At 37.4% G+C, this 23,441-nt stretch overlaps 1 protein-coding gene across 2 annotated transcripts in view; it reads right to left on the bottom strand.

Annotated features, from left to right (window-relative positions):
• Nucleotides 1-23,441, bottom strand: part of TNFSF4 (TNF superfamily member 4) — a 168,530-nt gene that overhangs the window by 96,018 nt on the left and 49,071 nt on the right. The window contains exon 4 of one of the 2 annotated variants that reach the window (XM_073804333.1): nucleotides 14,839-15,041. The gene's annotated coding sequence lies outside the window, so the exon portion shown is untranslated. Of the gene's footprint in view, nucleotides 1-14,838; nucleotides 17,955-23,441 lie in introns of those variants that run through there. The other variant, XM_004318489.4, reaches the window with a different exon arrangement.

Genomic DNA, 23,441 nt, shown 5'->3' with positions numbered 1-23,441 from the left:
TCAGAGCCTCCAGATCACAGGAAAGGAGCTGACATCCAATCCAGCTGCATTCCTGATTAGCTCCTGTGACCAACATTAAAATTTATTAAACTCAACTTGGCAGAGGTTTCCTCTTTTACATTTCAAATTTGCAAAAAAAAAAAAAAATTGACTATTATTGACAAGAAAATTGGCATTTACCTGCATTTTAGAAAGGAAGATTAAAACAGGCCATTGGGTGAAGCAAAAGCAGAACCAGAGGGAGAACTTGTTCACCTCTGACCATTTCAACCCAAGAACCGGCTCCTGAGTCCCTCAGCCTCCAAAGGGCACTCAGTACTGCTGCTAGATTTTCTGCAGCTGGATGTTAAGTTTGACATCTAATTGTGATGCTGTCATAGAACATTGATTTCTTTTTTTTTTTCTTGGCTGCACTGGGTCTTCATTGCTGCGTGCAGGCTTTCTCTAGTTGTGGCGAGAGGGGGTTACTTTTCCTTGCGGTGCGCAGGCTTCTCATTGTGATGGCTTCTCTTGTTGCTGAGCATGGGCTCCAGGCATGTGTTCTTCAGTAGTTGTGGCACATGGGATCAGTAGTTGTGGCTCACGGGCTTAGCTGCTCCGCCACCTGTGGGATCTTCCTGGACCAGGGCTCAAACCCGTGTCCCCTGCATTGGCAGGCGGATTCTTAACCACTGAGCCACCAGGGAAGCCCAGAACATTGATTTCCTTTTTTTTTTTAACTTATTTATTTATTTTTGGCTGCGTTGGGTCTTCGTTGCTGCACGCGGGCTTTCTCTAGTTGCGGCAAGCGGGTGCTACTCCTTGTTGCGGTGTGCGGGCTTCTCACTGCGGTGGCTTCTCTTGTTGCAGAGCACAGGCTCTAGGCGTGCGGGCTTCAGTAGTTGTGACACGTGGACTCAGTAGTTGTGGCTCGCAGGCTCAGTAGTTGTGGTGCACGGGCTTAGTTGCTCTGCGGCATGTGGGATCTTCCTGGACCAGGGCTCAAACCTGTGTCCCCTGCACTGGCAGGCAGATTCTTAACCACTGAGCCACCAGGGAAGTCCCCAGAATATTGATTTCTGAAGGCAGCATTTCTCTCCCTTTCATACAAGGATACACAATTATAGTCCCTAAAATAAAAAGAGCCCTAGTTCTTCAGAACAAATCAGCTATAATAATAATAATACTTCAAACGTTCCAGGTGTTTGTAAGTCCATCAGTTAGAATGAAACCTTCTCTTTGAACCCATTCAACCAGAGTGAAACTCTGGCTGTGGTAAAAAAAGAAAGCAGTGCATGGTTTCATGATATTCAACCTACCACCTTCCACAGTGATGAGACAGAAACCCGTTTGGGGTGAAGAACATTGGGGAATTTGTAGCAGCTACTATCCGTCATAGATGTAACTGATCCAGATCTCTTCTGTCCAACCAACTTCTGATGTCTCAACCATGACAATAACCAGAAAGAGGCCTAAATACAGAGCTGAGGGAAAGTGAGTCTTAAACCGGGAGTGGGTGGGTCAGAGACTGGAGTCCTGCCATGACCTGGGTAGCCCTTCTAACCTATTGATTCCAATTTTTAAAGAATGCTCTATTTCTAGGCCTCCTGGGAATTTCAACAGTAGGAACAAAAAAATGAGGGCTACCCCTCAAAAAAATGAGGGGTGAAAGGTGGTAAGGCGGAAGAGATACTGTCAACTCATGAGTAAGCTACTTAGCATAAAGCTGAGACTTATTAACTATATAATAAATGAATCCAGGACAATTCCAGCAATGAAAGACACTAACTATGAACCAGACATTATACTAAAAGCTTTGAATGTTCATTTTATTTAATCTTCACAACAGTCCTATGAAATAAGTATTGTTATCGTCCCACTTAACAGGAAACTGAAACTCAGAGACATTAAGTACCTTGACTAATGATAACAGCTCATCAATGACTAAACTGGAACTGGAGCCCCAGTCAGTCTGATTCCAAAACTCATGTTCTTAACCATTTTATTATATGACCAAGCTCTAAGAAAAGGTTCTTGGCAGAAAGAGCACGGTGAGTGTAAGAGGGACAATTATACTAGGGGAAGAATGATACCACCAAAAATCCCAGCAAGCATATAAATGAGAATGTAGGTCGTATCCTTCTTGTATCAGACCTAAATTCTGTACCCAATGAGACTTGCCTATCTAAGAAAATTGTCATCCAAATCCTCTCAGAAAACTTAAGTGGGAGACCCCAAGTCTCATTCTTATTTTCCCTAGCCTTCCCAGACAACCTGAAATTAAGAATGTGTTCCTATGTTTTCCCATTACATGTGTCCAGAGATTTTGACTATCTTGTTAACAACTATATTACCAGCACCTTGCACAATGCTTGGTATAGATGTTCACTTAGTTATTTAATGATTGAATGAATAAACACCTTTATATATCTCCTATACTCTTCTTCTTGATCTTTCAAAATGATGCATTTCTGGTTATCTCTAGCCTCCCTGACATTGGCAAAAAAATATTTTTTATTCTTCTTTTACACCCATTTATTTCAAGTTCCGGCTGGGATGGAAGACTTCAATAACACTTGTCTTTGTCTCTATTACGTAACTCTACAACCATCATTTACATCATCCCCACAATATAAAGGCATGAAAAAAATTGCACTTAACATCTTAACAAATCAATATGACCCCAGAGCACAGCTAATATATAAGTGATTGTATAAATATGGAGAAACCGTCTTTCCATACACGTGTGCTTCAATTCTAACTGAGGAAACGGGAAGCACAGCAAGGGGAGATTTCCAAGATACATGTCCCAGCTACCAGAAGCATTCTTGAAATAAATTGATGTGATGATATAATTTGGCCAATTCATCAAGAAAGATAAGGCCAGAACTCCCACTAAAAGCATTAGAAGCCTTGTAAGAATGTAAGACCAGCCACAGTGGCTACCCGCTGTCAACAAAAAATATCTTAAGGAAAATCATATTTGTAATCCATACATGTAAAATTAACTCTGTATTTCAAAAGAAATTCTTCCTAGCATACAAGAAACATAGTAGCTGCCTTATTTGCCAAATGAACATAAATTGTTATTGCCAGAAATTCTCTTTTTTCCTGCCCACTGACTTAGTTATCACTTGGTGACTCTCAAAAGTTAGCCAGCTAGTTTCCTACAGCAAGTTCTAGGTCAAAATCACAACTTCTTGTTTTTAAAAAAAAAGTCACTTAAGGTGACTAAGGGAACACTATATTTCAAAATCAAATGTATATCTATGTTTTTCATCTTTCTTTTCATCTCTCAGTGACATTCAGTGCTGTTGGTCACTCTTCCTTTACAAAATGCTCTCCTCATAGTTTGAGGCTGTACTTTTTCGTGGCTTTTCTTCTAGTTCCTAAGGCACTCTGTTTCTTTTTTTCAGTATGTAAAAATCAAGATACAGAGGGATATATTATACTCTACATGGAAAAATCTCATACTTAACATCCTGAATGCTTTAGTATAAAATCCTGGGTTTTTTACTCTATGACCTTAGGCAAGTTACCCCATGGGCCGAAGCCTGAATATCCTTGCCCTCAAAACGAGAGCAAGAACACAGGAATTTGGCAGAGTGGTGGGTACACATCACATCTTGTTTATATGTCCTCACCAGAAATTGAATAAAGGCTTATTGCGACTGCACTTCTCAGGCAAAATTTAAACTGCAAAATTTCATCAATATTACTATTATTATTATGATTAAAATCAGTTTCCAGGACTTCCCTGGTGGCACAGTGGTTAAGAATACCCCCTGCGAATGCAGGGGACACAGGTTCGGGCCCTGGTCCGGGAAGATCCCACATGCCACGCAGCAACTAAGCCCGTGCACCACAACTACTGAGCCTGTGCTCTAGAGCCCATGAGCCACAACTACTGAGCACATGTGCCACAACTACTGAAGCCCGCGCACCTAGAGCCCATGCTCCGCAACAAGAGAAGCCACTGCAATGAGAAGCACGCTCACCACAACGAAGAGTAGCCCCCGCTCACCGCATCTAGAGAAAGCCCGCGCACAGCAACGAAGACCCAACGCAGCCAAAAAAAAATAATAAATTCATTAAAAAACATTCAGTTTACATGACAAAGCTAAGATGACTCTCTATGACTATTTTCAGTTAGATATTTTCTGGTGGCTCAAGGTGATCAATGTATACACATCAATGGTTCTCTTCTGTGTTGGTTTGGTACTGCAAGTAGAGGAATGGGGTGATCATAACATCTACAGCTTTTGAATTTATTGAATTTATTATGCATGAGATATTTGCTAAATGATTTGCTAAACGATTTATCTCATTCAACAATCCTATGATGGAGTTACTAAAATTATTCCTGCTTCAGAGAAAAGTAAACTTCAGAGAAAAGTAAGGCACAGAAAGAATGAGAATTTGCCAGTCACGTATCACTAAGTGGCAGAGCCAAATGTGTTTGACTCCAAGTCTTCTCATGCCCACTCTCCACCCCAATCTTCTTATGAAAAAATCTGCTTTTCCTTTGTGATTCTAGAGTCAATTTTAGGATCTTAGGCCAGACACTTAAACTCCCCGGTTAAGACGTAATTAATGTAAAATACGTAAAATAAAATTACTAAATCCCATAAAGTCTAAGATTCCTTTTAGCTTGAACGTATAATCTTTGATTTTTATGCATATAATAAATTCTTCCTAAGGTGTAAGTCATAAGTGACAGATACAAAACTTGATATGTCACCTGCAGTGGCCAGTCAAGCAGACACTTGCCATTATTAAGTAATAACTGCTTTATTTAAAAGAAAGTAAGCTTATTTTGAAAGAGAATTGCAGGCATCAATTGCAAGCAAATGCAGAAACATCTTTCAGCTACAAATCTGTCCCAGATCTATCAAGACATACCATACTGATGACCACCTTCTTTACTTATGTCAAAAGTAAATTATTCATTCAACAATTAGTTGTAACAGGCACTGGGTTCAACTGAACATAGTTCTTGAAGACCTCCATTTTTGTCTTTATGGCAAACTACATAATCTAAAGGACGCTTCTGCTATAAAATAACTATATCCTGGCTGAAAACGCCTTTGAATGCATTTCTGGAATATCTTTGAAGGCTCCAACCAACAACACCCCCACGAAATAGAACAAAAAAAAAGTGAGCTGAAACCAGAGTGGGAATCAATGAGTAAAAAGCAAGAGAAAAAGACAAGATTTTTCTGCAGGTTGTTTTGATCAGTACTACAGTTAAGTGAGAGAAACTAAGCCTCAAAGTAGGCAATCTAAATCAAAGATTCCCACAGAAAGTCAGAAACCTAGAAAGAGGTAAAAATGGTCCCAATTTGGTAGTGTCTTCTGACTGCTAGTAAAAACAACTGGAAATCCTCTCTAGACAAAAGCAGTCCCAATGTATGGCCTCAGGATCCTCATGGATGAATTTCAACCATGAACTCTATGGGAAACTGCGTTAATGTCCCAGTCACCAAAATGCACCATGACTGAGGGGAAAAAAAAACCCCAGCAAATTTAGAGGGCAAACGACTTAAAACCATTGAATTAGCTGACACATAATATAGAATAACTATGTATGAAATGCTTCTAGACATGGAGTTGCAAAAATGAGCAATAATCAAAAGACTTTTAAAAATGGGCAGTGAGGGCTTCCCTGGTGGTGCAGTGGTTGAGAGTTCGCCTGCCAATGCAGGGGACACAGGTTCATGCCCCAGTCCGGGAGGATCCCACATGACGCGGAGCGGCTGGGCCCGTGAGCCATCGCCGCTGAGGCTGCGCGTCCGGAGCCTGTGCTCCGCAATGGGAGAGGCCACAACGGTGAGAGGCCCGCATACTGAAAAAAAAAAAAAAAAAAATGGGCAGTGAGATATGAAAAACTGAACTCTTAGAAACAGAAAGTATAATTGTTGAAGAGGAATTTTTTAAATTAGAGAGAAAATGCAGATCACCAACAAAGGAATGAAAATTAGATTAAACTGACAGCTGACTTTTCAACTATAACAATGAAAGCCACACTGGTGTTTTCAAGGCGTTGAGAGGCAATTACTGTCAACCAAGAATTGTATACTATCAGAACTACCTTTCAAAAATGAAGGTGAAATAAAGACATTTGCAGATAAATAAAAACTAGCAGCCACCAACAAGAGACCATCATTAAAAAGACTACCAAGAATATATTTCAGGCAATAAGAAAAATCTTCCCAAGAGTAAGTCTAAGACGCTGGAAAAAGTTATGAGCAAGGAAAATGATCTACATATAGGTGAACCTGAACAAACATTTTATTTACAGGGAAACCTTAATAACAAAGGCTAATAGATGGACCTAATAAAAATAAGGACCTAAGTAAATGCACGACAATAATAATATGTAAGTTAACAGAAAAGTAAATGGAATCAAAACATTCTAGATTTTCTATGCTCATAAAAGGCAGACTTTGATAAATATGATGGTAAAATTTAAAGCATATTTCTAAAGGTAACAGAAATAAAGAGGGGACACTGGAAGAAAACAAACAAAAATTCAATTAATAAAAACACAAGAAAAAAGCATGAAAAAGTAGAACAAAGAAAAAGTAACATGATAGAGGAAAACAGACAATATATATGAGAAAAATAATCATCTTTAAATATAATGAACTAAAGTCAACAATTAAAAGATATAGATTGTTCACTTAGATTTTTCAAAATTCAGTTGTATCTTATTTACGAGAGAGCCAGTTATAGGCTATATACAAGAGAACTGTCTATCAGCAAACTACAGCTCACAGGCCAAATTATGGTGTCTGTTTTTATAAATAAAGCTTTGTTGGATCACAGACATACACATTTGTTTACATGTTCTCTATGGCTGCTTTCACTCTTCACCAGCAAAGTCAAGTAATTGCAATGAGACTGTAGGGCCTGCAAACCTGGCACTTTATGGAAAAAGGTTTGCTGACATCTGACCTAAAATAAAAAGACATGGAAAGGTTGAAAGATTCAGTTAATCTAGAAAATATTTTAAAAATAAACTGTTTGTAACAGTAAAGTAGCCTCAGAAAATAACAAAACACTGCCAAGAGAAATTAAAGAAGACGTAACTAAATAGAAGTATATACTATGCTCATGGATTACAAAACTCAAAATTGTTGTCATTTCACCTCAAACTGTTCTATAAATTCAGTTCAATCCCACTCTAAACTCCAAGCAGAGGTTTTGTTTGGTTTGGTTTAAACAGCTAATTCTAAAATTTATATGGAAACATAAAAGACCTAGAATAATCAAGGCAATCTTGTATTAGAATAAAGGTGGAAGAGTTACACTATCTAACATGATGACATTATGAAACTGAAGAAATTAAGACACTATTACATTGGCACAAGAATAGAGCAATGGTACAGAACAGAGATACAGAAACCTACACACATACAGTCACCTGATTTGGATCAGAGATGCCAATTCAATGGGGAAAGGATAATCAATTCAATAAATAATAATGAATCAACCAGGTACCCATTTTTAAAAGTTAACCTTAACTCCAACCTTATGATACATGCAAAAATCTATTCCAAATGGATCATAGACTTAAATATGAAAGCTATATCAATAAAGATTCTAATAGAAAACTTAAATGAATATATTCTTGAACTTGGAGAAGACAAAGGTTTCTTAAATAGGACACAAAAAGCACTAACCATAAAAGAAAAAATGTGATATATTAGACTTCCTTAAAATCAAGAACTTCTGTTCACCAAAAGACACTACTAATATAATGAAAAGGCAAATCACAGAGATATTTTTTAATGCGTGTAACTGACAAAGAATTATTATCCAGTATATTTGTTTAATTACATAAATCAATAAGGAAAAGACAGATGACCCAACCGGGGCGGGGGGGGGAATGAGCCAAAATCCAGTCACGTAATAAGAAAAAAAAAAAGACATCCAAATGGTGCATAAACATATGAAATTGTGCTCAACATCACTGTTCATCAGAGAAATGCACATTTAAAACCACAACAAATTCTCTTAGCTTTTGCTTGTCTGTAAAGGTTTTAATTTCTCTGTCGAATCTGAATGAGATCCTTGCTGGGTAGAGTAATCTTGATTGTAAGTTTTTCCCTTTCATCACTTTAAATATGTCCTCCCAGTCCCTTCTGGCTTGCAGAGTTTCTGCTGAAAGATCAGATGTTAACTTTATGGGGATTCCTTTGTATGTTATTTGTTGTTTTTCCCTTGCTGCTTTTAATATTGTTTCTTTGTATTTAATTTTTGATAGTTTGATTAATATGTGTCTTGGTGTGTTTCTCTTTGAATTTATCCTGTATGGGACTCTCTGTGCTTCCTGGACTTGATTAACTATTTAATCCCATATTAGGGAAGTTTTCAACTATAATCTCTTCAAATATTTTCTCAGTCCCTTTCTTTTTCTCTTCTTCTTCTGGGACCCCTATAATTTGAATGTTGATGCGTTTAATGTTGTCCCAGAGGTCTCTGAGACTGTCCTCAATTCTTTTCATTCTTTATTCTTTATATCTGCTCTGCAGTAGTTATTTCCACTATTTTATCTTCCAGGTCACGTATCCGTTCTTCTGCCTCAGTTTTTCTGCTATTGATTCCTTCTAGAAAATTTTTAATTTCATTTATTGTGTTGTTCATCATTGTTTGTTTGCTCTTTAGTTCTTCTAGGTCCTTGTTAAATGTTTCTTGTATTTCCTCCATTCTATTTCCAAGATTTTAGATGATCTTTGCTATCATTACTCTGAATTCTTTTTCAGGTAGACTGCCTTTTTTCCTCTTCATTTCTTTGGTCTGGTAGGTTTTTACCTTGCTCCTTCATCTGTTGTGTGTTTCTCTGTCTTCTCATTTTGCTTAACTTACTGTGTTTGGGGTCTCCTTTTTGCAGGCTGCAGGTTCATAGTTTCCACTGTTTTGGGTGTCTGCCCCCAGTGGCTAAGTTTGGTTCAGTGGGTTGCGCAGGCTTCCTGGTGGAGGGGACTAGTGCCTGTGTTCTGGTGGATGAGGCTGGATCTTGTCTTTCTGATGGGCAGGTCCGCATCTGGTGGTGTGTTTTGGGGTGCCTGTGGCCTTATTATGATTTTGGGTGGCATTGTATTCCTGTCTTGCTAGTTGTTTGGCATAGGGTGTCCAGCACTGTAGCTTGCTGGTCATTGAGTGCAGCTGGGTCTTGGCATTGAGATGGAGATCTCTGGGAGATTTTCACTGTTTGACATTATGTGGAGCTGGGAGGTCTCTGGTGGACCAGTGTCCTGAACTCGGCTCTCCCACCTCAAAGGCACAGGCCTGATGCCTGGCCGGAACACAAAGAGCCTGTCATCCACACAGCTCAGAATAAAAGGGAGAAAAAAAGAAAGAAAGAAACAAAAAAAGTAAAATAAAATAAAGTTATTAAAATAAAAAATAATTATTAAAAATAACCAAAAATTTTTAAGTAATAACAAAAAAGAAAGAAAGAAGAGAGCAACCAAACCAAAAAACAAATCCACCAATGATAACAAGCGCTAAAAACTATACTAAAAAAAAAAAAAAAAAATGGTCATGAAGAACCTCAGGGCAGGATGGGAATAAAGACACAGACCTACTAGAGAATGGACTTGAGGATATGGGGAGGGGGAAGGGTAAGCTGGGACAAAGTGAGAGAGTGGCACGGACATATATACACTACCAAATGTAAAACAGATAGCTAGTGGGACGCAGCCCCATAGCACAGGGAGATCAGCTCGGTATTTTGTGACCACCTAGAGGGGTGGGATAGGGAGGGTGGGAAGGAGGGAGACACAAGAGGGAAGAGATATGGGGTATATGTATAGCTGATTCACTTTGTTATAAAGCAGAAACTAACACACCATTGTAAAGCAATTATACTCCAATAAAGATGTTAAAAAAATAAAAATAAAACCACAATGATATATGCTACACACCACCAGAATTATCAAAACTAAAATACAGACAATACTAAGTGCTTCCAAGGATGTAGAGCAACTGGAATTCTCATACAGTACTGGTAAGAGAGTAAATTGGTACAATTATTTTACAAAACTGTTTGGTTGTATCTACTAAGGTGAAACACATACTTAAAATTCTATTTAGGACTTAGCAATTCTAATCCTGGGCATTTACCAATATATGCTTATTCCCTCCACCAAAGACATAGACAAGAATGTTCATAGAAGTGTTATTCATTACAGTACAAATTAGAAACCACCTAAATGACTGTCAATAATAGAATGGAGAAATATTCACATGATATTCAGAAAAATTATTCAGAACAATTTTTAAAATCCACTAATACAGAAAAAAATATAAATAAATCTCAAAATCATATTAGCAAAAAAAGACACAAAAATACATATTGTATATTTCTATTTATATGAAGCTTAAAATTATATAAAACTTAACAATGTTGCTAAAGGTTCAAAAAGTGGTTTAAGTGGTTATTGCCAGGAAGCAGACATGAGAGACTTCTGTGGTTCAGGAGATGTTCCACATCTTGAGCTAAGTAATAGTTATATGGGTGGGTAGGTGTGTATAAAAATTCTTTGTACTATATATTAAAGATTTGTGTACTTTACTGTGTATAATTTACCTCAATTTTTAGTGTCAAAATACATAAAGCAAAAATTGATAGAGCTATAAAGAGAAATGGATAACTCAACCATCCCAGTATTAGACTTCAATAAACCTCTCTCCTTAATAAATAGCCAAGCAGACCAAAAAATTAGTAAGAATATAAAAGATTGAACACAGTTAACAAAATTGATATAATGGACATATGCAGAGCCAGTCCCTAACAATTAGAAAATACCCTTTCTTCTCACATACATATGAAATATTTATAAGATAATAAGTCATACGTCAAATTCCAAGAAATTTCAGATATTTCTTGTTGTATAGAATGCATTCTTAGGGCATAATGCAATTAAGTTTGAAATCAATACAAAAAATTTAAAACTCTCATACATTTTAGAAATTTTAAAACACAGCTGTGAATAATTCATGGGTAAAAAGAAATAATAGAAATTTTAAAATGTTTAAAACTAAGCAATAATAAAAATACCACAGATCAGGACTTCCATTTCTGCCATGTTGGAATAAATAGAACGAAACTTTTTCTCCTACTATAGACCTTTGTAAAACTGGACAAAATATATGAAATAATGTTTTAAGAAATTGTACAATAGGTACCGCAGAACTGTGATCCCTAACAGAAAAGAATGAACTAGGACAACCCTACGCTCACCCTGGCTTTCTGTTGGAGGAATTTCCAGACTCTAGCGCAGAGAGGGAGAACACAATCAGAAACCACATCCTTCAGTGAGTTGAAGAGACAGAGAAAGGAGCTCTGGCAGTGGGTGAGGGTGCTAAGGAGACCATATTTTTCAAAGAAGAGTACTAGGAAAAAGGAAGAGATACAGAGAAAAGGCTCTAGAAATATTCATAATAGTCCCCTTTAGTCCACTGCTAAACCATAAGCCATGGATACATATGCTGAAATGTTGTAAGGCTGGGCAAAGAATTACAAAATGAAAAATTCTCAGAGCTCTTATAAGGTGGAGGGATGTCTGAGTTAATGAAGCTTACTTTAAACTTTTCCAAATAAAGTTTAAAACAACTTCAAAATGAAGAAGCTTATCCACATGTAACGACTGCTTGCCAGAACTTTTTCAACATTCTTTAAAAAAATGTAATCAAATCCAAACTCTCAACAACGTACCAATCATAATAACCAGCATCTAACAAAAATTACTCTTTGGGCTTCCCTGGTGGCACAGTGGTTGAGAGTCCGTCTGCAAATGCAGGGGACATGGGTTCGTGCCCCGGTCCAGGAAGATCCCACATGCCATGGAGCGGCTAGGCCCGTGAGCCATGGCCGCTGAGCCTGAGCATCCGGAGCCTGTGCTCCGCAACGGGAGAGGCCACAACAGTGAGAGGCTCACTTACCGCAAAAAAAAAAAAAAAAAAAAAAAAATTACTAGACAGGCAAAAAGCAGGAAAGTGTGACTCACAATAAGTAGAAAAATAAGTCAGTAAAAACAGTCAAAAAACAACAGTAATGAAAAATTAGCAACCAAGCACATTAAATCATAATGAGAGTAGAAATGGCAAGATTTATAAAAGAACCAACTGGAACTTCAAGAACTGAAAAAGCAATATCTAAATTGCAAAGTTCATTGAATGTAATTACAGCAAGTTAGACACTGCAGAAGAGTCAGTGAGCATGAACATATGTAACAGAAACCATCCAAACTAAAGCAGAGAGAGAAAAAGAATGGAAAACATTAACAAACCCTTAAGAATCTGTAGGACAATATTAAGCAATCTAACAGAAGTGTACTTGGAGTCCCAGAAAGAAAGGAGAAAGATGTGAGGCTGAAAAAAAATATATGAAGAAATAATGGTTCAACATTTTCCAAATTTGATGAAAATTAAGAGCCCACAGACCCAAGAACCTCAATGAACCACAAGCAGGATGAAAACAAACAAACAAACAAAAAAAAACAAAAAAAAAATCTTACAAGGCACGTTATAATTAAATTGCTTTTTAAAAATTTTCATGAAGAGAAAATCTTAAAAGTGCCCAGAAAAAATACATGTTACAACATATGACATGATATGACATGACATTACAAATAAGAATGACTGAAGACTGTCAGAATAATGTACACCAGACTACAAAGGAATGATATCTTTTAAAGTGTTGAAAAAAATCTGTCAATATTAATTATATCCATAAAAAATATCCTTCAAATGAAAGGAAATAAAGACTTTTGCAGACAAGAGCTGAGGGATTCTGTCACTGGCAGATCTACACTAGAAGGAATATTATAAGAAGTTCTTCAGATTGAAAAAAATTATACCAGATGGAAAGATGGATCTACACAAAGGAGTGAAGAGACTTAGAAATGGTAAGTACGTGGTAAGTACAAAAATTCTCTTGCTTCCTCATTTTTTAAAGATAACTGAGTGTTACAGCAAAAATAATATGAAAGTAGTGTGGTTTTTATAGAGAGAAGTCAAATGTATGACAACAGTACAACAAACTACAAAAGGGTAAATGAATGTATACTGTTGAAAGATTTTTATGTGATATATAAACAGGTATAATGTTATTTGAAGGTATCAATATATTGCAGTAAGTTAAAGATGCAACTGAAACCGTACAGCAACCATTTAAAAGAGACAGAGCTAAGGGGTCAGTAGTGGAGATAAATAAGAATATTTAAAAAATGCTTAATTAATCTAATGCATGGTAGGAAAGCATAAAAAAGGTAGAAAGAACAGATTGGACAAATAGAAAACAAATAGCAAGATGGTAAATTTATACCTAATCAAATTGCTTATCATAAAGAATGTAAACATTTGTTAACACTCCACTTAAAAGGCAGAGACTGCCAGATTAGATAAAAAGGAAGGCCTACCTTATGCTGTCTATGAGAAAGTTTGACTATAAAGATACAGACAAGTTCAAAGCAAAAGGATGGAGCATATATCCAGAGACAACTCTAATTCAAAAAGATACATGCACCCCAATGTTCATAGCAACACTATTTACAATAGCTAAGACATGGAAGCAACCTAAGTGCCCATCAACAGACGAAAGATAAAGATGTGGTATATATACACAATGGAATATTACTCAGCCATTAAAAAAGAATGAAATAATGCCATTTGCAGCAACATGGATGGACCCAGAGATTATCATATTAAGTAAAGTAAGTCAGACAAATATCATATTTCACTTACATGTGGAATCTAAAAAATGATACAAATGAACTTATTTATAAAACAGAAATAGACTCACAGACATAGAAAACAACCTTAGGGTTATGAAAGGGAGCGGGGGGGACATAAATTAGGAGTTTGGGATTAACATACACACACTATATGTATATATTTTATATATATAAATAAAACAAATAAACAACAAGGACCTACTGTATAGCACAGGGAACTATATTCCGTATCTTATAATAACCTATAATGGAAAACAATCTGAAAAAGTATATAAAACTGAATCACTTTGCTGTACACCTGAAACTAACACAACATTGTAAATTAACTATACTTCAATTTTTAAAAAAGGTTTAAAAATAAAAAAGCTAAAGGATGGAAAGATAACATTAAAAACTCTAACCATAAAAAAAACTAAAATGATTATATTAATATCATACAAGCTAGACATGAAAACAAGGAAAGTTATCAGGGACAAAGACTTCATAATGATAAGGGGTCAAATAATTAGGAAGATAACAATCTTAAGCCTATAAAGACTTAATAACAGAGCTTCAAAATACATGAAGCAAAACTGACAGAACTCCAAGGAGAAATATAAAAGTAGACAAATGTAATTGGAAATTTCGATACTGTTCTCTTAATAAATGATAGAACAAGTAGACAGAAAATCAATAAGGATATAGAAAATTTTAACAACGCTATCCAACAACTTAATCTAACTGGCATTTAGAGAACATTACAACTAACAACAGCAGAACACACATTCTTTTCAGGTACACATGTAACACTGAGCAAAATAGACTCTATGCTCTTCCACAAAACAAGTCTTACATTTTGAAGAACTGAAACAACAGAAATTAAAGTTAAAAAGAAATAAGTAATATAAATCAATACCTAAAAGAAATCTGTAAAATAACGCATATTTGGAAATTAAAAGATGCACTTCTAAACAACCCATGGATCAAAAACAAAAAAAAATCACGAGAGATTAGAAATAATTAAAGAAAAATTAAAACACACCATAACAAAATTTGAAGAGTATACATATTAATAATTATAATATAATATATATAATTAAATACCTAAAGGGCATTTATAGTTTTAAATACTTACATTAAAATAGATGAGAAGCCGGTTTCCATGGTGTGGGGCCTCGGCAGCAGCCTCCACATGGCCTGGCTCCTCAGATGGCTGCTCCATGGGCTCCTGGCCGCCATCACCGCCCTCGTGCTTGCCGTAGCCTCCTGGTTCATGCAGCCCAGAAGGCCCGGATCTCCTTCCTCAACATAGCGTTCTTCGGCTTCCCGCACCGGACCCTGCACAGATTCAGATCTTATCTCCACTTTGTACACTCCCAGGCAGTAATAGCCGGGGTCATCGTAGTGGCCTGCGGGAGGAGGCTGCGGGAATGGCACGCAGCGGAAGGCCTGTGCCTCCAGGTGCTCTGCTAGTTGCGAACAGAGAATTGGGCGGAGGTCTAGGCTGGCGCTCTTTCTGGTGCCTGGTATGGGTTACAACGTCTCCATAGGGTTCCACGCCTATGTGCTCCGCCTTGGACGATTACTGTTGGCTTTCCTTTTACCTCTAGTCGTGGGCGGGGGCGGGCTTGCTTAGGCGCGCAGGCTCTGGGGCGTGACCAAAAACTAGGTGCACTCTGGGAAAGCAGGGAGGGTGCTGGCGGAATGGCGGCTCTGGTTTACAGTTCGGCTCACTACTCCCTACTCGAGTACAATAGCTGACCTGAGGAAGGGGCTGTACTGGGTTATGCAAGCTGATTTTGAGAGTGGAGGGGGGAGGGAGAGCCGAAGACCTCACACTAACCACAGGAGCCCTTGTGGAAATGTTTGGAGACGATCACATGGTCCAACCTTTCGTATGTGGCAGCCGGTACAGGCCACGGGCTAATAATTAAGCTGAAATGATGAACTATGGTGCTGCTTGCTTTCAGTCTCTGCAGAGCCCACCATGATCTCTGGAGGAGTGGGTTCTGGGGCTGGATTTGCAAAGCATTCTGGGTCAGATAAACTCTGTAAGAAACTCAATCCACCCCTTCAGAAAGGTCGAGCACTCCAGATTTTTAGTAATGAATTCACATCAGAGTGCATGTGTAGACCGCCGCCCAGGGCTTAGTTCATCCAAAAACGCTTGCGTTGCACAGACTCGGGACATCACAGTGGAGTCTGCATCCTCTGCTGTGCTCCACCCCAGCATCTCTGCTTGTAGGTCTTCCACACAAGCTTAGGTGGTCCTCTGCTGGGCTCCTGCTGTGAACCCAGGTGAGTTTCCACCTTTCCCCCTCCCCCTCCCTTTTTCTAAAAATAGCATCCTGATCTCCTGCTCAGAAAAAAATTAAATTGTATTTATTGTCAAATAAAAGAGATCCAGGCCAGATTGAGGACTCTATGGTTCTCCCTTCAAGATGTGTTTTGTAGATGCTCTGGGAGGTGTTCATATCCCAGATATTGAAAATAGCTTCTCATAATGGGCCCTATGCTTGGTGCCATACATGATTTATCCTGTTTTTACCGCGGTAAACACCATTGCCTTCAGCATCATTTTATGAAAGAAATTAAACCATTTTGGTGAGATCATGGGGTTTAGGCACCTCACCTATTGTGCCTAATGGATAAAGCCTGCCTCATGTTTCTGGAGGATGGCTAAGAAATCAGCTAAAACATGGTGACTGATCAATTTAATTTTAAGAAGAAAGCTGCCAATGGATGGCAATCCCACAGCCTGTCTGGCTTTAACCAAGATATTTCCTCCTCAGACTGGCTCTTGCTGGATTATGCAGGCCTCCTCATCTCTTGACTAGATTCTCTGTGATGAGTTTTGGCCTTGGATCAGTTATAACATGAGAGACCTACAAGGATTTTCCTTAAAAAAAAAAAAGAGAGTTCTAAAATCAGTCATCTAAGCTTCAACCTTAAAAAGCTAAAAAGGAAGGTAGATTGAGTCCAAAGTCTATAAAAGAGCAAAATAATAAATATATGTATGGAAGTCAATAACATAGAAATTGAACAAACAATACAGAAAATTCAAGGAAACCAAAAGTTGGTTCTTTGAAAAGGCAATACAATTGATAAACCTCTAACTAGGTGAGTAAGAAAAAAAAAGAGAGAGAAAAGGCAAAAATTATTAATATGAGAAATGAGGGGATTCAGAAGAGCCAACAGACATTAAAAAGATGATAAGAGTATGAGCAACTTTATACCATATTAGATAGAAAGGACAAATTTCTTAAAAGTCAAAATTAGCAAACCAACAAAAATAAGAAAAAAGAGAGAAAACCTTAATAACCCTATACAGTCAATGAATTACATTTATTTTTTTTAATCTTTTTTCAAAAAATACCTTTCCACAAAGAAAACTCCAAGTCCAGATGGCTTCACTGGTGAATTATATTAAATAAGAAAGGAAAAAAATACACATTTTACACAAATACTTTCCAAAAATAGAGAAGGGAACAATTCCCAACTCCTTTCACAAGGCCAGCATTAACCTAATACCAAAACTAAACAAACTTTCCACAAAAATAAAATAAATAAATACAAATAAATTTTCCTCGTGAACATAGATGCAAAAATACTTAACAAAATGTTAACATATCAGCCATATATAAAAAGGACAATACACCCTAATAAACACCAAAGTGGAGTTTATCTCAGAAATGAAAGGTTGTTTTAACATTCAAACATCAATGTAATCAGCCATATTCACACATGAAGAAAAACATCTGACCATCTCAATAGATGCAGAAAAAGCACTTAAGATTAGACACCCATTCACGATAAAACCTCTCAGCAAACTAGGAATGAACTAATTCCATCAATCTGATAATGAGCATCTTTAAGAAACCTACAGCTAGTACCATAATCGATATTGAAAGATTAAATGTTTCCCCCAGACTAAGAAGGCAATGTTGTGGGTTCCCACAATTTCTATTCAATATTGTGTTAGAGGTTCCTAGCCCATGCTACAGTGCAAGAAAAACAATAAAATTATCCATATTGAAAATGAAGTAGTAAAATTTTCTTTATTCTTGGACAAACTGTTAGTGAATATAGACTATCTTAAGCACTCTGTTTTTTTTAAAAAGGCTACTAGAAATGATAAGTGAATTTAGCAATATTACAGGATACAAAAGATGATATACAAAACTCAATTTTATGTTTAAATAACAATTTAAAACCAAAATTAAGAAAAAATATTTATGATAGAATGAAATAAAATGAAATATTTAGGGATAAATTTAACAAAATATGTGCAAGACATGTACACTAAAAACTATAAAACATTATTGAGAGAAATTTTAAAATGTCTAAGTAAATGAAGAAACATTCCATGTTCAGGGATTAGAATTCTCAATATTATTGCAATGTCATTCCCCCCAAGCTCATCTATAGAGTCAATACAATTACAAACAAAATTGGAAATTAACAAAACTAATTCTAAAATGTATATAGAAATGTAAAAGATCTAGAATAGCCAACTTTTGTAAAAGAACAGCACTGGAGTACTTCCACTCTATGATTTCAAGATAATTCAAAACTACAGTAATCATGACAGTATGGTATTGGCATAAAGTACACATATAGATTAATGGAACAGAATAGGCAATAAAGAGATAGAACCATTATGTTACCCACATTGCCAATTTATTTTCAACAAAGGTGCCATGATAATTCATTGGGGAAAGGAAATCCAACAAATGGTGCTGGAACAACTGATATATGTTTGGAAAAAAATAAACTTTGACCCTTTCTTTCACACCTTACACCAAAAAATAACTCAAAATGGATCATAAACCTAAACATAAAAGCTAAAACTATAAAACTTCTAAAGGAAAACATGAAAGAAAATATGTTTGTGACCTTAGGGTAGGCAATGTTTTCTTACATAGAACACAGAAAACATGAACCATAAAAGACAAAGCTGTTAAAATGAACTTAATTAAAATTAAAATCTTTTGCTCTTAAAAGAGCAGACTGGGGGGGCTTCCCTGGTGGCGCAGTGGTTGAGAGTCCGCCTGCCGATGCAGGGGACACGGGTTTGTGCCCCGGTCCGGGAAGATCCCACATGCCGCGGAGCGGCTGGGCCCGTGAGCCATGGCCGCTGAGCCTGCGCGTCTGGAGCCTGTGCTCCGCAACGGAGAGGCCACAGCAGTGAGAGGCCCGCGTACCATAAAAAAAAAAAAAAAAAAAAAAAAAAAAGAGCAGACTGGGGAGGAAAGCCACAGACAAGGAGAAAATATTTGCAGTACATATAACGGACAAAAAATTTGTATCCAGAATATATAAAGAATTCTTACAACTGAAGACAACCCAATTTTTTAAATGGGCATAATATTTTAATAGGCATATCACAAAAATTACACAAATGTCCGATGAGCACATGAAAAGATGCTCAACATCATCAGTCATCAGGGAACTGCAACATAAAACCACAGTTAGATACCACTACACACCCACTAGAAAAGCTAAGATTTAAAAGACTTACAATAACGAGTATCGATGAGGATATGGAGCAACTGAAAGTCTCATATATTACTGGTAGAAATTGAAAATGATACAACAGTGTTTTTAAAACACTTGGGACATTTCTTATAAAGTTAATCTTACAGTTCTCATATGACCCAACAATTCCACACCTAGGTAATTACCCAAGAAAAATGAAAATATATCTCTACATAAAAACCTGTGCATGTATGTTCAAAGAAGCTTTATCCATAATAGCCAAAAACTGAAAACAACCCAAACATTCAAATATCCAAATAAATGGATAAGCAAATTGTGATCTATCCATTCTGTGGAATGCTAATCCACAATGAAAAGGAAGTAATTACTGTTACATACAACAACATGGCTAACTTTCAAAAATATTCTGTTGAACTAAAGAAACAGAGCAAAGAATGCATGCTATTTGTTTCCATTTATATGAAATTCTACAAAAGGCAAAACTATAGTGACACTAGATTAATGTGATAGGGAATAATGGCAAAGGGGCATAAAGGTACATTTTGGGATGAAGGAAAAAGGCCATATTTTAATTGTGGTGGTAAAGCAGGTGGTGTGTACAATTACTGAAACTAAGTGTATTCTTTAAAATGGTGCACTTTAGGGCTTCCCTGGTGGCGCAGTGGTTGAGAGTCCGCCTGCTGATGCAGGGGACACGGGTTCGTGCCCCGGTCTGGGAAGATCCCACATGCCATGGAGCGGCTGGGCCCATGAGCCATGGTCGCTGAGCCTGCGCGTCCGGAGCCTGTGCACCGCAACGGGAGAGGCCACAGCAGTGAGAGGCCCGCGTATCGCAAAAAAAAAAAAAAAAAAAAAAAAAAAAAAGGTGCACTTTAACATATGTAAATTAAATCTCAATAAAGTTGATCTAAAATACCATAGATTAAATTTGTGGACTATAATAAAGCAATGCATTGAGGAAAATTTACATCTTTTTTTAATTGAAGTATAGTTGATTTACAATGTTGGGTTAGTTTCTTGTGTGCAGCAAAGTGATTGAGTTATACATATGTATTCTTTTCATATTCCTTTCCATTATGGTTTGAAAATATACATCTTTGAATGCTTACATTAGGAAGAAGAAATGATAAGATTAATGATATAAGCTTCCAAGTTAAGAAGTTAGAAAAAGAATAAGGAAGGAAGGAAAGGAAGGAAGGAAGGAAGGAAGGGAGGGAGAAGGAAATGATAAAGAGCAGAATTTATTGAAATAGCAAAGAAAGAAACAAAATTGAGGATCAACAAAGCCAAAAGTTTGTTCTTTGAAAAGAATAGTAGAAATAGACAAACTTCTAACTATGCAGCTCAATACCGTAACCATTAGTCATATGTGGCTATTTAAATGTAAATACTTATTAATTAAAATTAAATACCATTAATGTAGTTCCTCAGTCACAGTAGCTACATTTCAAGTGTTCAATAGCCACATCTGGCTAGTAGCAGCCTCACTGGACAGAGCAGAATAGAGCATTTCCATCATTGCTAAAAGTTCTTTTGGACAGCACTATTCAAACAAGTCTGACCACAGAAAAGAGAAAACACGTACAAGGTCTCTGCCCTCAAGAAATGTTTGTTCTCATGAGTGAAAAAGACAAATTACACAAGAATTTATAATATGATAAAATTATAATACACTCCAATGATATAGGGAACCACATATCAGGAAGCCCAAACTTGCATCACCCTAGAGGCCTTCTTAGAGGGAGGTATTTTTAAGATAAGTATGAGTTAGCCAGAAAAAGAGCTACAAAGAGAACATGCTTGGCTAGAAGCCCTAACCCTTTGGAGACAAAAGGTGATGGTACCAAGCACATGTGCCCATCCCAAACTGGATGTCTAACCACCTAAATTTCAATTCTACCCAACAAACATTGATTTGATATTTAAAGGGAAAAATAGAGGCTTGGAAAGGATCTTGACAGAATGGATACTCTGATAAAAACACATCTCCTTACTATGTTTATGAACAGGAGTAGGCAGAAAGAAAATGATGTGTTTATCAAAAGCTAGCTATCTCCTCCTGACCACCTGTACCTATTACCAACCATGCTTCTCCCATGGAGATGACTGTGCTTGACAAGTTCTAGGTATAGCAAGGAGGATGGTCTGGATGGACAAGAGTGATGGAAAGACAAAATCACATGTAAGAATGAAACATCCACTTACCCTCAGCACTACCTCTCAATGGGCTATGGAACCCTGGGTAGATGGGAATCAGAAAAGCAGATATTGTTACTTCTCTTCCTTCTCAGGAAACTGGAAGATGGTTCACACTTTCCAAAATTCAGTTAATTAGTGAACAAATATGTATTGACACTTCTGTGTTCCAGACTCTGGAGATATAATGATGAACAAGAGATTCTTTCTGACTTCAGAAAATACAAGGGAGAGTATATGGTGCCATAAAAAGGGTGCCCAGTCTACCCTTGGGAGGTCAGGGCAGGCTTCCATGAGAAAAATGCTTCCATTATATCCATACACCATCTAATGATATGTGATACCTTATTTCCTTTAAGAAACCTGGTAAGGGGAGAATTACCTGCCTACACAGGAAAAGCAGCATTGGTGTGGAGGTCAAATCTGTCACAGTCCAAGTAAAGTTAGGTTTCCCAGGCAGTGATGCAGTCTCCTACCAGGGTGCCTTAGTGATAAAAACAAACATGTTGTTGACAAGGCCAGGGTTGAGTGCAAGATTCATCCAACTCATAAATCTTGAAAAACGAAGAAGCACAAGGTCAGCCAGGCCCTGATCTGCCCAGCTGCTTTGTTGAAATTTTCCTGGCCAGTCATCAGCTCCCAGAGATGGAGCCAAAGCCAAAAAAAATATGGGTCCCAGGAGCACAGCATTGAAATTAAAGGCAGAGTTTGTCCACATCTGACCCAAGCAAGGAGGCTGAAGAAGGGAATATGAAATGTGGAATGTAAACCCAAGCTGGCTTCTTAATCAGAAGGAATGGAGGGAGATGAATGAATGGATGAATTAATAGAAAGAAGAGCAGAGGGAGAAGAACAGCATGTGTAACAGAAAACCTCTGAGGTAGAAGGGAAAACTAGCCTTGTGTGGGCAAAGGGTTGGGAAATGTCTCAGGTTAGAAATAAGCCAAGTACACCTCCCTGGAGTTGACCACAGGACATTTAGCTCCAGTTTTCAACCAAAACCAAGATCATGCCATCAGGGTTGAAAAAACCTAAAATTCAAAGGAAACATTTCCACTGCTCTGGGGAAGTCCATGCTAATTCTACCCTGACCTGAAGGACGATCACCTACTTTCAGGACAGGGACTAAGAAAGGTTTTTCATGGGGAAAGATCAAAAATGAGACCAAAGCAACCACGACCACAACAAAAAGAGAGAGATAAAGAGACACTTAGAAATGAACACCCACTTGCTTTCATATAAACAAGTTGAGTCAAAGTGGTGTTGAGGTGACAAATCCTATATTGTAGCCAAGAACCCCCAGAACTAAACAAATACAGTGGTTTTCCTTTCCTCCCAACAGTATGATTGTTGCAGCCTCTACCTGGTGGGGAGGGGGTGAGAAAAAAGTTCTAAACTACATAAAGATTTACTTCAGTCGACTGATTTGTCTGTCTCCTTTGTCCTGTTTTGTTTTGAATTTACTTCACTTGAGCAGGCCTGAGTTGCAATGGTGAAGTAAAGAGATGGTTTTTGGCACCTCAGGAAAATTCCACCTCTTTTCCTCATCCCTCCCCTTTGCAGTCAGTCTCCTTCCCTATTCCTCATGCTAATGGAGAGCTCTCCCACAGCCTCTTCAATCCCTTCTCCACCAGTCATTTACAAAGGGCTTTGGCAAGCATCCTTTCCGTTATTTGTACTACAACCCTGTGAAAAAGTCACCCAAGATATCATTTTTGCCATTTTACAAATGAGACAACTGAAAACAAAGAAGTAACATGACTCATATAGTAAGTGGCAGAGTTCTAATAAGAACCCAGGTCTTTTAACTCAAGCCTCAGAGTTTCTTCAAGCAGATCACACTGGACAAATAAAATGAATTTTATGCCAAAAAGAACATGCTGAAACCTAGTAGCTATATAACTAGTACCTAAAAGTAATGCTTCTGTACTAACAACTATGCAAGATACATCCCCAGCTGGTTAAAATATTCCTCTTACATATGTGAAATCAAAAACATGAGTCACTTGGATAAATGAATGAACTATATAATGTCACTTACTT

The sequence above is a fragment of the Tursiops truncatus genome, chromosome 1 (genome assembly GCF_011762595.2).
Source record: "Tursiops truncatus isolate mTurTru1 chromosome 1, mTurTru1.mat.Y, whole genome shotgun sequence".
In the NCBI taxonomy this organism is placed as follows: domain Eukaryota; kingdom Metazoa; phylum Chordata; class Mammalia; order Artiodactyla; family Delphinidae; genus Tursiops; species Tursiops truncatus.
The sequence above is the reverse complement of the archived record's forward strand: the minus strand, read 5'-3'. Positions and strand labels throughout refer to the sequence as shown.